Consider the following 14,681-nt stretch of genomic DNA (forward strand, 5'->3'; position numbering starts at 1 on the left):
TGTAAAATGGATGATCATTTTGGCTGTAACATTAAAATTATTGGAAACGCAGTATTACAATTTCGATCTCATTGGAATGTGTTGTGAACTAATTTGTATCGGCTTCTCCAATACGCGAGGAAAAAACGGATGTACACTGACTAGTTCCATTAAGATCTCTACTACTTGTTGTGGCTCAAGTCCGCCTATAATATTCGACACATATAACCCCTTGATCCACATCAAACATCATTATCCTCCCTCTCAATCACTCCTATTATTAGATAAGGAAGTATTTTCCCCTTTTTTTCACAGATTGTTGATTCCTACCTTCCAACCCAGGTACTACATTTACTATGCCGACTGATTTCCGCCACAAATTTGGCCTGGAGGTAACTTGGCTGGAAGACATACACTGGTGTCCAAAGTTAAAGCAACAAACTGCAATTTCCCCGTCCTGTGTCTAATTCCAGAGGTAGTCATACAGACTGTCACCAGATGTCCGTACCATAGCGTTCTGCACGGAAGATGGTGCTCCAGTCAATGGACAACCACGCTAGCGATGACGTCAGGACACCTATCAGACGAGGTAGTGTTTGCCAGGTAGTCCCACATCCACCATCGCTGTAGATACAGTCACAGACGGTGCAGTATCGTGCAGAGAAGACGCCTACCAGGCTCTCTGCGGTGGAGAGCCATAGAAGGAATGGAAGCAGAACAGTCGCAAACTGATGTTGTCCGATGGCTTAATGTGAATCACTCTGTTCCAGAATGAGATTTTCTCTCTGCAGCGGAGCGTGCGCTGATATGAAACTTCCTGGCAGATTAAAACTGTGTGCCGGACCGAGACTCGAACACGTGACCTTTGCCTTTCACGGGCAAGTGCTCTTCCAACTGAGCTACCCAAGCACGACTCACGCCCCGTCCTCACAGCCCTACTTCTGCCAGTACCTCGTGTCCTACCTTCCAATCCCAGCGAAAGGCAAAGGTCCCGAGTTCGAGTCTCGATCGGGCACACAGTTTTAATCTGCCAGGAAGTTTCAATCGTTCTGTTGTTTCTCGGACGTGGCGACAGCTGGTAGAGACAGAAACTGTATCCCGAAGACCAGGTCAGGGCCCGACACCCATGACACCAGAAAGGGAGGACCGTAATTTGGCTGTAGGGGCACCACGGTACCGCCTTGGTACTGCACGGCACCTGGCATCTCACCTCGCAGCATGCACTGGATGAGTTTTATCGAGGCAGAGGTTGTACAGAAGGCTTCAGCAGAGTGGCCTTTATTGTCGGAGACTATGTGTATGTCTACCTCTGACGTGTCTTCCCAGAAGGAAACGTCTAGAGAGGAATCATCAACATGCCAGTTGGACTGTCGAACAATAGGCCAATGTTATTTTCACAGGTGAGTCCCAGTACAATCTGGAGAGTGATTCCCGAGAGATTTGCGTGTGGAGGGAACGTGGAACACGACTTCTGGACCAAAACACTGTGGAAAGAGACCGATATCGAGGAGCATCCCTAATTGTGTGGGCAGGGAGTATATTGACCACTCTCATACCTGTTTATGAAATTGTACGGGTGAACCTGGAAGGTTCAACTGCTGTCAGGTTTTGTGATGAGATATTGGGACCTCATGTACGGTTGTTGCGAGATGCTGTGACCCTAGACTTGATGGACGATAATGCTCGGCCTCATAGAGTTCGGATGATTGACGTTTTCTTGGAAACAGAAGATACTGCACGCATGGCGTGGCCTGCTCGCTCTCACAATTTGAATACCATAGAGCATGTGGGGGATGCACTAGGGAGACGTGCTGCATCACATAAGCATTGACCAACCACTTTCCAAGACTTCGGAGCAGCTGTGCAGGAAGAATGGGTGTTATTGCCTCAACCATGAGATTGATGGCATCATTCGCTGCATGCCCCATCGTTGTCTGGCTTGTATTGCAGCCAGAGGCGGTAACATCCTATACTGAGCTCATTAGCAAGTTGGCAGAATGTGTGTGCAAATCTGTTAAGTTGAAAAAACGAAGAAAGTTTTTGTCTACCTTTATGCACATTGCAACTGTTTGCGTTCTGTGTTCTTTACATTGTTTCTATTTTACTACACGTGTTTGTACTGTTCTGCGGCAAAAGAAACGCAGGCTTGCAAAATTTCCGTTTGTTGCTTTAATTTCGGACACCAGTGCAGTTAATACTATTCTTGTTCCTCCGCCAAAGAAATATAACACTAAAGAATGCGAAGATTAGAGGGAGTAATTTCGTTTTCCATATTTTAAAGTTCATGTGCAATCTTCCACTCAGAATATTACGAAGAAAAGTTGAAGAAAACATGGCAGAGGATCAGGAAAGGAATAGGTACTCGTGATACTAACGAATCTAACTGGGAATAGGCGTTTGACAGTGTTTACTAGAGTGTCCTCGAGTAGACATTGAAAAATGTGGTTCTTCAGCTTCTCCTGGCGTAATTCATGACGAAAAATTTCACTTGTGAACGGCCGGATGTCGCAGTCCAGTGGGAATAATATTTCGGCAAGTGACCCAATTGCCGTCATCAGGTATACTGGTGAACTGCGGCACTTTCATCTATTCCCTCCCTCCGACCTCCGCTGCGTGCGTGGGCCGCGACTGGGAGTGGACGAGCGACCAGCATTTCATTCTCCCCCCCCCCCCTCCCCCCTCCTTCCTATCCTTCTTACCATTCAGTCCATCACGCCGACCCGCCGAGCTGTCTGCGGTTCACGCCGAGGTCTCGTGCTGGCGGTGTTTCCGCTGTCGCTACGCCTGCCTCCGACGTCAGTTTGTTGTGGGAGCAACAGCGGAGATGACACCACCACGCGTATCGCACAACAAATTGATGCCGAGGACAGACGGTGCAACAGCAGAGACGCAGCCAGCATGTGTCCTATGGCACTAACCGTGGACCGAGTGACGAGTCGGCAGCAGGAGGGAGGGAGGAGATGATGGACTTGCGTCCGCTCCTGTCTGCGGATCGAGCACGATGGGGCAGGTCGGAGGGAGGGGGACGAGATACAAGTGCCGAGCTAGCTCCTAGGCATTCAGTTCATAAGCGCCTGGTCGCTTGCCGAAATATTGTGCCCGTTGGACACTGAAATTCGACCATTTACCTGCGAATTTCTTAATGGCCATGAAAGATGGTTGGTTAAAATGGCTCTGAGCACTATGGGACTTAACATCTATGGTCATCAGTCCCCTAGAACTTAGAACTACTTAAACCTAACTAACCTAAGGACATCACACAACACCCAGTCATCACGAGGCAGAGAAAATCCCTGACCCCGCCGGGAATCGAACGCGGGAACCCGGGCGCGGGAAGCGAGAACGCTACGGCGCGACCACGAGCTGCGGACTAAAAGATGGTAATGTGGACTGAGCGAACAGAAAATCTTAGAGAAACTCCACACAAGACAGAAACTTGTATCTAGGATTGGCAGTGAGGAAACGGATGAGGCAGATATTATGAGAATTATTAAACAAGGGTTTTCTTTACCAACAGCACTTTTCAGAATTTATCCTTAGAAACTGACATACAAAGCGTCATTAAAAGCAAGAGGAATAATAATCGGAGAAAAGAGGATAACGACAATGAAGTATGGTGATGATTAGGCAGTTTTGGCTGAATCGGGGAAAAAACTACAATTTAGGATGGAGAGGATTTTAGAAGTGAGAAAAGAGCACAGACTAAGGATAAATGTAGGAAAGACCAAAGTGGTGTAAATCAACAGACCGTCCGTCAAAATATCACTTTGAAACGAGCCGTCAAAAATGTTACTGGAAGAAAAGACTTTGAAACAAGTAAGATCTTTTAGGTACTGGAAGTTTGGTGACATTAACTGGAAGACGTCTGGAGTAAGTGAGAAGTAGAATATCTATGAATAAAAAAGAGTTTTTCGGCAGATGAAACATCTGTTTACATTATAAAGAATTCCGTTCGAATTGAGAGAGAGGTACGCCAAGAGTTTTGTTTAGAGTGTAGTGCATGGCAGCGAATCGTGCACAGTCAGAAGGAAAAAAGGAATTTATACGGATAGTTTTGTAACGGAATTGTGCAGTAAAATACTAAAAGTGAAATAGACTGACAGAATGATGGATGAAGAGGTCCTTCTTAGATCAGATGAGGAAAAAGAGCTAATAGAAACCATCTTGACAGGGACACATGTGGGATCTAATTGTCTGCTATTCCCGGAAATATTCCTGGGAAGAGAGTTAGAAAAGGACTTGGGTGACATTACAAATGGACGAAGTTACCTGCAGAAGAGGCACAGGACAAAGGAAAATGTAGAGCATCCAGCAGACAGCTACATCAAAGACGAATAACAAATGGCATGTACAATACCTTCATTTCTACTTTGATCATCGATACACAGCGTCAGTCTCATCATTATATTATGTTCTTCACAAAGTTAACACATGGCAGCACCCACATCATATTTTTTTATTCTCACAACATTAAGGTTGACCGAGCGAGGTGGCGCAGTGGTTAGACACTGGACTCGCATTCGGGAGGACGACGGTTCAATCCCGCGTCCAGCCATCCTGATTTAGGTTTTCCGTGATTTCCCTAAATCACTCCAGGCAAATGCCGGGATGGTTCCTCTGAAAGGGCACGGCCGACTTCCTTCCCCATCCTTCCCTAATCCGATGAGACCGATGACCACGCTGTCTGGTCTCCTTCCCCAAACCAACCAACCAACCATTAAGGTTGATTCCTTCCGTATTTACCAATGACTTTTTATTTAAAACCTTATATTACGCTTTATCTTGATTTTAATAGCTAGTGATTATCTCTGACAAGCTGGACATTTCTCTAGAATTGAAATAAAAACGGTAAAAATCATTGAAATGTCTGTGGCAGGTTATGTTTGTAATATACCTGCAGAAATTTATTTTGAATTAAGTAGATTAATACAAGAACGTAATACAAAATTATGGTTAACTAGATTTGGAGAGTTATAGCTGATGATTCGATTTTAACGGTCCGATAAAGCATATCTGTAAATTCTTCTGATTCTATATTTCGTTACGTACTTGTCTCAACCGCAATATAAAAAAGCAGTTAATGAGCAGTTTCACTGCTTCAGTTCTTCAAAGACAATCTTCAGATCTACACTCCTGGAAATGGAAAAAAGAACACATTGACACCGGTGTGTCAGACCCACCATACTTGCTCCGGACACTGCGAGAGGGCTGTACAAGCAATGATCACACGCACGGCACAGCGGACACACCAGGAACCGCGGTGTTGGCCGTCGAATGGCGCTAGCTGCGCAGCATTTGTGCACCGCCGCCGTCAGTGTCAGCCAGTTTGCCGTGGCATACGGAGCTCCATCGCAGTCTTTAACACTGGTAGCATGCCGCGACAGCGTGGACGTGAACCGTATGTGCAGTTGACGGACTTTGAGCGAGGGCGTATAGTGGGCATGCGGGAGGCCGGGTGGACGTACCGCCGAATTGCTCAACACGTGGGGCGTGAGGTCTCCACAGTACATCGATGTTGTCGCCAGTGGTCGGCGGAAGGTGCACGTGCCCGTCGACCTGGGACCGGACCGCAGCGACGCACGGATGCACGCCAAGACCGTAGGATCCTACGCAGTGCCGTAGGGGACCGCACCGCCACTTCCCAGCAAATTAGGGACACTGTTGCTCCTGGGGTATCGGCGAGGACCATTCGCAACCGTCTCCATGAAGCTGGGCTACGGTCCCGCACACCGTTAGGCCGTCTTCCGCTCACGCCCCAACATCGTGCAGACCGCCTCCAGTGGTGTCGCGACAGGCGTGAATGGAGGGACGAATGGAGACGTGTCGTCTTCAGCGATGAGAGTCGCTTCTGCCTTGGTGCCAACGATGGTCGTATGCGTGTTTGGCGCCGTGCAGGTGAGCGCCACAATCAGGACTGCATACGACCGAGGCACACAGGGCCAACACCCGGCATCATGGTGTGGGGAGCGATCTCCTACACTGGCCGTACACCACTGGTGATCGTCGAGGGGACACTGAATAGTGCACGGTACATCCAAACCGTCATCGAACCCATCGTTCTACCATTCCTAGACCAGCAAGGGAACTTGCTGTTCAAACAGGACAATGCACGTCCGCATGTATCCCGTGCCACCCAACGTGCTCTAGAAGGTGTAAGTCAACTACCCTGGCCAGCAAGATCTCCGGATCTGTCCCCCATTGAGCATGTTTGGGACTGGATGAAGCGTCGTCTCACGCGGTCTGCACGTCCAGCACGAACGCTGGTCCAACTGAGGCGCCAGGTGGAAATGGCATGGCAAGCCGTTCCACAGGACTACATCCAGCATCTCTACGATCGTCTCCATGGGAGAATAGCAGCCTGCATTGCTGCGAAAGGTGGATATACACTGTACTAGTGCCGACATTGTGCATGCTCTGTTGCCTGTGTCTATGTGCCTGTGGTTCTGTCAGTGTGATAACGTGATGTATCTGACCCCAGGAATGTGTCAATAAAGTTTCCCCTTCCTGGGACACTGAATTCACGGTGTTCTTATTTCAATTTCCAGGAGTGTATGAAGAGTAGACATACACAGTTAACAGTAAAGGATATTACGCTGGTGAAAGCCCCAGGGGAAAAATTGAAAACATTTAAAAATTAAGACAGAATAACGGACAATCACATGAAGTAACATTTAGATATTATTTTACAATAATAAGTGAGCATCACAGTTTTGAAAGACGAAACCAAATTAATACATTGCTTTTGCTGAGGCTTACAATGATAAGTGGGTGGTTGACTGTGTTACTTTTCATTATTCTAGACAGAGTACGACAGTGTACGTCTAGACAGTGTACGTCTATAAACAAAATCAGAAATCTTTCGAAGAGAATCCCTGCTGTTTTTTCCGATTCTTGCTCAGATTGTTTAGGAGTAAAATTTCACTCCTCCGTTCAGTAAGATTATCCCGCGATAGTTGTTTTGATCTGTCCTGTTTCCTTTTTTCATCTGGTCCATTCTCCTTGTCACTGTTTTCCATAAGCTCCTTCCTTTGCCGATTCTGTGAACTTCCTCATTCAGTCCAACTAATTTTCAACATTCTTCTGCAGCATCAGATCTCAAGCGCTTCTATTCTTTCTGTTCTGGCTTTCCAACTATCCATGATTCACTACCGTACAATACTGTATATCCTCAAAATTTTCGTTCTCAAATTAAGGTCAATTTTTTTTTACTAGTAGACTTCTTTTGACTAGGAATGCCTTGTTTGCCTGTGTTAGTTTGCTTTTTATGCTCTCCTAGTCACATCCGTCACGGGTTATTTTGCTTCCAACGTAGCAGAATTCATTAATTTGATCTGCAGCGTGAGCATCATCTTTCATGTTAAGTTTCTCGCTATTTTCATTTCCTCTGCTTCTCATTACTTTGATCTTTTTCGGTATACTCGCAATTCATTTTCTTTACTCGTTAGAATGTTCGTTCTATCCTGCAGATCTAGTAATTCTTCTTCACTTTCACTGAGAACAGCAATATTATTAATGAATCATATCGTCGATATCCTCTCACGCAGAATTTTTATCCCACTCCTGAACTTTTCTTTTGTTTCCTGCATTGCTTCTTCGATGTGCAGACCGAACAGTAGGGGCGACAGACTGCATCCCCCTCTTACCCCCTTGATGTACAGACCGAACAGTAGGGGCGAAAGCCTGCATCCCGTCTTACCCCCTTTTTAATCCGAGTACTTCGTTCTTGGGTTTTCACTCTTATTGTTCATTTTCGGTTCTTGTACATATTTTATATTGCTCGTCTTTTCCCACAGTCTACGCCTTCGAACATCTTATATCATTTTACTGTTTCCAATTATTTTTTCAGGTCGACAAATCCTATGAAAGTGTCTCGATTTTTCTTGGGTCTTGCTTGCATCGCCAAGCGCCAAGTTAACATCTTACATCATTTTACTGTTTCCAATTATTTTTTCAGGTCGACAAATCCTACGAAAGTGTCTCGATTTTTCTTGGGTCTTGCTTGCATCGCCAAGCGCAAAGACAGAACTGCCTCTATCGTGCTCTTACCCCTTCTCTAAAGCCAAACGGACCGTCTTCTAACAGTTCCTCAATTTTTTTTCCAATTTTCTGTATATTATTGTTGTCACCAATGTGAGCGCACGAGTTGCTAAGCGAATGTACGATAGATCTCGCAGTTATCTGCCCTTTCTATCTTCAGAATTGCATGGAAGATACTTTTCTGAAAGTCTTATGGTATGTCGCCAGTCTCGTACATTCTGCACACCAGCGTGAACAGTCATTCGGTTGCCGCTTCCAGCAATTATTTTAGAAATTCCGACGAAATCTTATCTACCCCTTTTGCCTCATTAAATCTGAAGTCTCCCAAAGCTCTTATAAATTCTTACTCTAGTGCTGGATCCCTATTTCTTCCATATCGACACCAACGCCTTCTTCTATCACATCGTCAGACAAGCTCTCCCCATCATAGAAATCTTCTGTGTACTCTTTCCAACTATCCGCTCTCTCCTCTGAGTTTAACAGGCCCGCATCTCGTGGTCGTGCGGTAGCGTTCTCGCTTCCCACGCCCGGGTTCCCGGGTTCGATTCCCGGCGGGGTCGGGGATTTTCTCTGCCTCGTGATGGCTGGGTGTTGTGTGCTGTCCTTAGGTTAGTTAGGTTTAATTAGTTCTAAGTTCTAGGCAACTGATGACCTCAGCAGTTGAGTCGCATAGTGCTCAGAGCCATTTGAACCATTTGAGTTCAACAGTCGAATCCTCATTGCACTCTTAATGTTGCCGCTCTTGATTTTAATTTCACCGAAGATGGTTTTGCCTTTCATATGTGCTGAATCAGGCCTACCGACGATCATTTCTTACTCTATACCTTCACAATTTTCTTCAACTGCACTGCGTACTGTCATATTCCTTATGGAGCATCCACATATATGGCGAACTTCAAACACATCTCGTCGTTAGTCAGTAATTCAGTGTCCCTTGTCCTTTTACAGTGATTCTGCGTACGAGTCTGTTAAATTTCAGTCTACTCTTCTTCATTACTAAATTGTGATCAGAGTATATATGTTCCTGGGTACACCTTACAATCCAGTTTCTGTATTCGGAATCTCCGTCTGATCATGATGTAATACAGTTGGAATCTTCCAGTATGTCCAGGCCTTTTCCAAGTGTAACTCCTCCTCTTGTGGTTCTCGAACAGTGTATTTGCTATCATTAACTGAAATCTGTTGCAGAATTCAAATATTCTCCCTTTCGTCTCCTTCGTACTACCGAGCCTATATTCTCCCTTAACCTTTTCTTCTATTCCTTTCTTTATAACCGCATTTCAGTTCTTCGTGATTGTTAGATTTTCATCTCCCTTTATGTACTGAATTACCCGTTCAATATCCTCGTATACTTTATCTCTCTCTTCACGTTCTTCTTGCGATGTTGGCATGTATACCTGAACTACTGTTGTCGGCGTTTATTTGCTGAATCTGTTAAGAACAACACTGTCACTGAACTGTTCATAGTAACTCACTCTCTGCCCTACCACACTAATCGTAACGGATCCTACTCACGTTACACCATTTTCTACTACTGTTGATATTACCCTATATTCGTCTGGCCGAAAATCCTTATCGTCTCTCCGATTCAGGTCATTGATGGCCACTGCATCTAGACTAAGTGTGTTGTGCGTACTGTAAGACCTTCAGTACACACACCATCAGATTATTTGACTTGTCGCTCTAACGAAGTAGGCGAGTGTCAGCAATATGTCTCGTGGTCTTATCGTGGCGTGTTTATCTTCTGCCGTTAGGTCAGACGATAGAAATGCCACTTGCACGGTTACAGTAGCGGATTGACGGTGACCAACTTTAAACAGAACTTGATTAATTTTCTCACACATTTATTAAAATAATAAAAAATATAGAAATTACGTAACTTGATTCCGGATGCTGTTTACAATTGACAGTCTGAAGTTCCTTTGGTCTTGGTACGTAATCTTATTCTCATATATCTCCGATACTTGACAAAGTGTCTATTCATTTATCTTCATGGCTATGTACAGGAATATGGTAATCTTATTAGGCGCAGACTGAAACTTTACTATAGACTAATGCAGACTGAGTAATCGGAGGTCTGTACACTCGTTATAATACCTCGAGCGTTCAGGTATCACTGCGCGAGTGTGATCCGGAGGAGAAAAGGTTCTACGTTAGCAGCAATCTCGTAGTGTGGAGACGGACGAGCGCTGCGCCTGCGCTGTTGTGCTTAGCGGGGCGCGCTCTAGTGGGCAAGTTGTGTACGCTCTGACTACGCGGAACTATGTACACAACACTAAGTTTTTGCATTTCCCTTTTCAGATTTTCTAGCTGCCCTACGTCGTTCAAACTTCTCTGGTTCGACGGGACGTTAGACACTAGTCCTCGTTCCTTCCCTTTCTACTGAGCGCGATGTGTATGGACATTTAAACTTTCCTAACTCTCGTAGTATGCTCAATATTGATTGTTGCCAATTTAGAGTTGTCAGTTGCTTACATTCTTAGCTCACAATCTGCCATTTGATAGAACATGCACATAGTGCTCAATTTTTTTGTTATTGAGATCATCGCCCCCTCGGAATAATTTCATGCAGTTATTCATTCATGTTACTCGACACCTATCCTCTTCATATCAAAGTCAGATCAGTTTAGGCTCTGGAGAAATGTAGGAACTCGCGAGGCAATACTGACGCCACAACTTACCTTAGAATAAAGGTCGAAGAATGTTTATAACATTTGTAGACTTAGAATAAGTTTTGGCTTCGTTGACTTCAATACACTCTTTGAAATCCTGAAGATACTGAGGATAAAATACACGGAGCAAAAGTTTATCCATATCTCGTATACATGAGAGACTTCAATTACGAGTCGGAAAACATGAGAGGGAAGCAGAAGCTGAGGATGGCTGAGACAGTGTAGTAGCCAGTATCGGCTGTAATTCAATCTGCACAATGATCAAGTAATAAAAGCAGCTAAGAAGAACGATAATAAGCCAATTAGAGTTCAAGAGAACAAATAAAATCTTTGAACTTGGCCGATGACATTGTAACTCCGTGCAAGACAGTAAAGCACTTGGAATATCAGTTGAACAGAACGGACACCATCTTGAAATGAGGCTATAAGATGAATATAAATAAAAGTAAAACAAGTCTATGGAATATAGTCAAATTGAATCAGGCGACGCTGAGGAAATCAAATTAGAAAATGAGACGAATTTTGCAACTTAGGCAGCAAAATACACTACTGGCCATTAAAATTGCTACACCACGAAGATGATGTGCTACAGACGCGAAATTTAACCGACAGGAAGAAGATGCTGTAATATGCAAATGATTAGCTATTCAGAGCATTCACACAAGGTTGGCGCCGGTGGCGACACCTACAACGTGAAGACATGAGGAAAGTTTCCAACCGATTTCTCATACATAAACAGCAGTTGACCGGCGTTGCCAGGTAAACGTTGTTGTGGTGCCTCGTGTAAGGAGGAGAAATGCGTACCATCACGTTTCTGACTTTGATAAAGGTCGGATTGTAGCCTATCGCGATTGCGGTTTATCGTATCGCGACATTGCTTCTCGCGTAGGTCGAGATCCAATGACTGTTAGCAGAATATGGAATCGGTGGGTTCAGGAGGGTAATACGGAACGCCGTGCTGGATCCAAACGGCCTGGTATCACTAGCAATCGAGATGACAGGCATCTTATCCGCATGGCTGTAACGGTTCGTGCAGCCACATCTCGATCCCTGAGTCAACAGATGGGGACGTTTGCAAGACAACAACCATCCTCATGAACAGTTCGAGGACGTTTGCAGCAGCTTGGACTATCAGCTCGGAGACCATGGCTGCGATTACCCTTGACGCTGCAGCACAGACAGGAGCGTCTGCGACGGTGTACTCAACGATGAACCTGGGTGCACGAATGGCAAAGCGTCATTTTTTGGATGAATCCAGGTACTGTCTACAGCATCATGATGGTCGCATCCGCGTTTGGCGACATCGCGGTGAACGCACATTCGAAGCGGGTATTCGTCATCGCCATACTTGCGTATCACCCGGCCTGATGCTATGGGGTGCCATTGGTTACACGTCTTGGTCTCCTCGTGTTCCCACTGACGGCACTTTGAACAGTGGACGTTAATTTTCATATGTGTTACGACCCGTGGCTCTTCCCTTCATTCGATCCCTGCGAAACCCTACTTTTCAGCATGATGATGCACGACCGCAAGTTGCAGGTCCTGTACGGGCCTTTCTGGATACAGAAAATGTTCGACTGCTGCCCTGGCCAGCACATTCTCCAGATCTCTCACCAATTGAAAACGTCTGGTCAATTGTGGCCGAGCAACTGGCTCGTCACAATACGCCAGTCACTACTCTTGATGAACTGTGGTATCGTGTTGAAGCTGCATGGGCAGCTGTACCTGTACACGCCATCCAAGCTCTGTTTGACTCAATGCCCTTTATTACGGCCAGAGGTGGTTGTTCTGGGTACTGACCTATGCACCCAAATTGCGTGAAAATGTAATCACATGTCAATTCTAGTATCATATATATTTGTCCAATGACTACCCGTTTATCATCTGCATTTCTTCTTGATGTAGCAATTTTAATGGCCAGTAGTGTAACTGATTTGACCGTACTAAAGAAGACATAAAATGCAGACTGGGACTGCAAGAAAAGTATTTCTGAAATATAGAGACGTGTTAACATCGAATATAAATTTAAAGATTTGGACGTATGTTCTTTTGTGATTATGTTTTTCTAGGGTATAGACTTGTAAGTAAGTGGAACGTGGACAGCAAACATTTCAGGTAGAAAAAGAACAGAAGCGTCTGAAGACTACAGTAAGCAGGTTCAAGTGGATGTGGAATCCATCACATCAGTCCTCTGACAAGATCGCAACAACGGACCACATCTCTCCTTTTCTCCTTTCACCACCCGTTCAATCACAATTTGGATTTTCATATTCTGTTCTTTTTACAGAAAACTCTTTTACTTTTGTGCATTATTTCCTGCTATTTCTTTTCTCCATCTTTCTTCTTTATACATCTTACTTACGATGTATAAAAAATTTCAACTCTTGAAGAATCTTCAGATTTGGAAGACACCTGAAATTTCAGGACCAGGCGGAAACAAACCGCTACGGAGTAGTGTGGTTGAGGCAGCGCTGTAATTACCTGGTGGTACACGTCGCTAGCTCGTGGCTATAATAAACGGGTGGCCACTAGCCTTACCTTCGGGAGCTACAAACTTATGGAACTGATTCTAAGACAACTGCATTGTTTAAAGACTAATCAAACTAATGTCGTACAGCATTGTGGGTGGGATATCCCACGGGTAGGGTTCAGCCGCCTTAATGGCTCTAATGAACATTAATGAAAAAGCGTTTATTTTGTGCCAAAGCTTACATCATTCAACTACCTTTCTTTACACAACAAAAATGAAGAAGCTGGTTTCGTTATGTTTTTTTCGAGTGTTCATTTTAGTTGTTAGCTTTTTGAACTCCGTTGGTAACTGTTTCCCAGTAGCTTCAAATCTACAGTTGGAGAGAGCAAAACGCACAAGTTCTCTTGGAAGTTCTCCCCGTTACTTAAAATCCTCTTTAAGTTTTGCTCCATAGATTTTATAAAAGGTATTTTGCTGTCAATCCTCCACAAGCTGCTAAAATGTTTATTATTCACAAATTAGTTTCGGCATTAGAGTCTGCCAGAGGATGGATTAAATGTCGAAGTAGTTGAATAATATAAAAATTTTCGCTGCTTGTGGTGGATGTACAACAAAATGTTCTTCAGTTATTACAGATCGATATTTAGATTGAAATAGATTAAACATCAAGTACAGTGATTCACACGCAGAAGTGGTCCCAAAATTCAGATCAGTCTCTTGTCACGGTCTTTTGTTGGTTGGCACTTTCGTTTTGGACACTTCTTTGCAAATTCAACAGTTGAAGAACTGTTTCCCTCCAGTGCTTTGCCATTCGTCCTCATGCATTCCAATACCTCTAAATCTAACCACGCGGTCTGGGGATCCTTGTCACAGTTTGCGCGGTTCTCCTCGTCGGAGGTTCGAGTCCTCCGCGGGCATGGGTGTGTGTGTTGTCCTTAGCGTAAGTTAGTTTAAGTTATATTAAGTAATGACCTCAGCAGTTTGCTCCCACAGAACTTACCACAAATTTCCAAATTTTTTTTTCTAAATCTATAGTTAATGAAACCATTATAATGGTAGTGAACTTCGTAAGCCATTCAGCACAAAAAGATAAAATCATTATAATTAGTAGTGAACTCTGAAAATCATCCACCACAAAATGAATATCCAGGAGTGAATATGAACATTTAAGTGTCTTCAGATTACTAAGTTGGTCACCAAATTCTTTGGTGAAGTCAGACATTTGACATATATCATCACCTGTTTCTTCCTGAACTCTAGAATGGGTTTCAGTAATGTTCTTGAGACATTTGAAATGAGCGAATGTTTTAGACTGAAGGAATATGACATAGACTCCATTTTGTTATGAAAGCTAAACACACTGTACTATGTCAGAAATTACTTTTCCACACCCTTGTAATGATACACTGATGCGCTAAACATGATGACCACTGCTCACGACAGACCGAAAGCCGTCTGGTGGCGTTGCATCTACTTGTCACTGCAAGGAAAGTATATCGGCGCAGCAGAGACGCATGAGGAAA

The 14,681-nt window shown here is 44.4% G+C and overlaps 1 protein-coding gene across 2 annotated transcripts in view; it reads left to right on the forward strand.

Annotated features, from left to right (window-relative positions):
• The window catches only part of LOC124796300 (ras-related protein Rab-37-like), a 335,644-nt gene that overhangs the window by 242,664 nt on the left and 78,299 nt on the right, over nucleotides 1–14,681 (forward strand). The gene's annotated exons all lie outside the window — the stretch shown is intronic.

This window comes from Schistocerca piceifrons, chromosome 1 (genome assembly GCF_021461385.2).
Source record: "Schistocerca piceifrons isolate TAMUIC-IGC-003096 chromosome 1, iqSchPice1.1, whole genome shotgun sequence".
In the NCBI taxonomy this organism is placed as follows: domain Eukaryota; kingdom Metazoa; phylum Arthropoda; class Insecta; order Orthoptera; family Acrididae; genus Schistocerca; species Schistocerca piceifrons.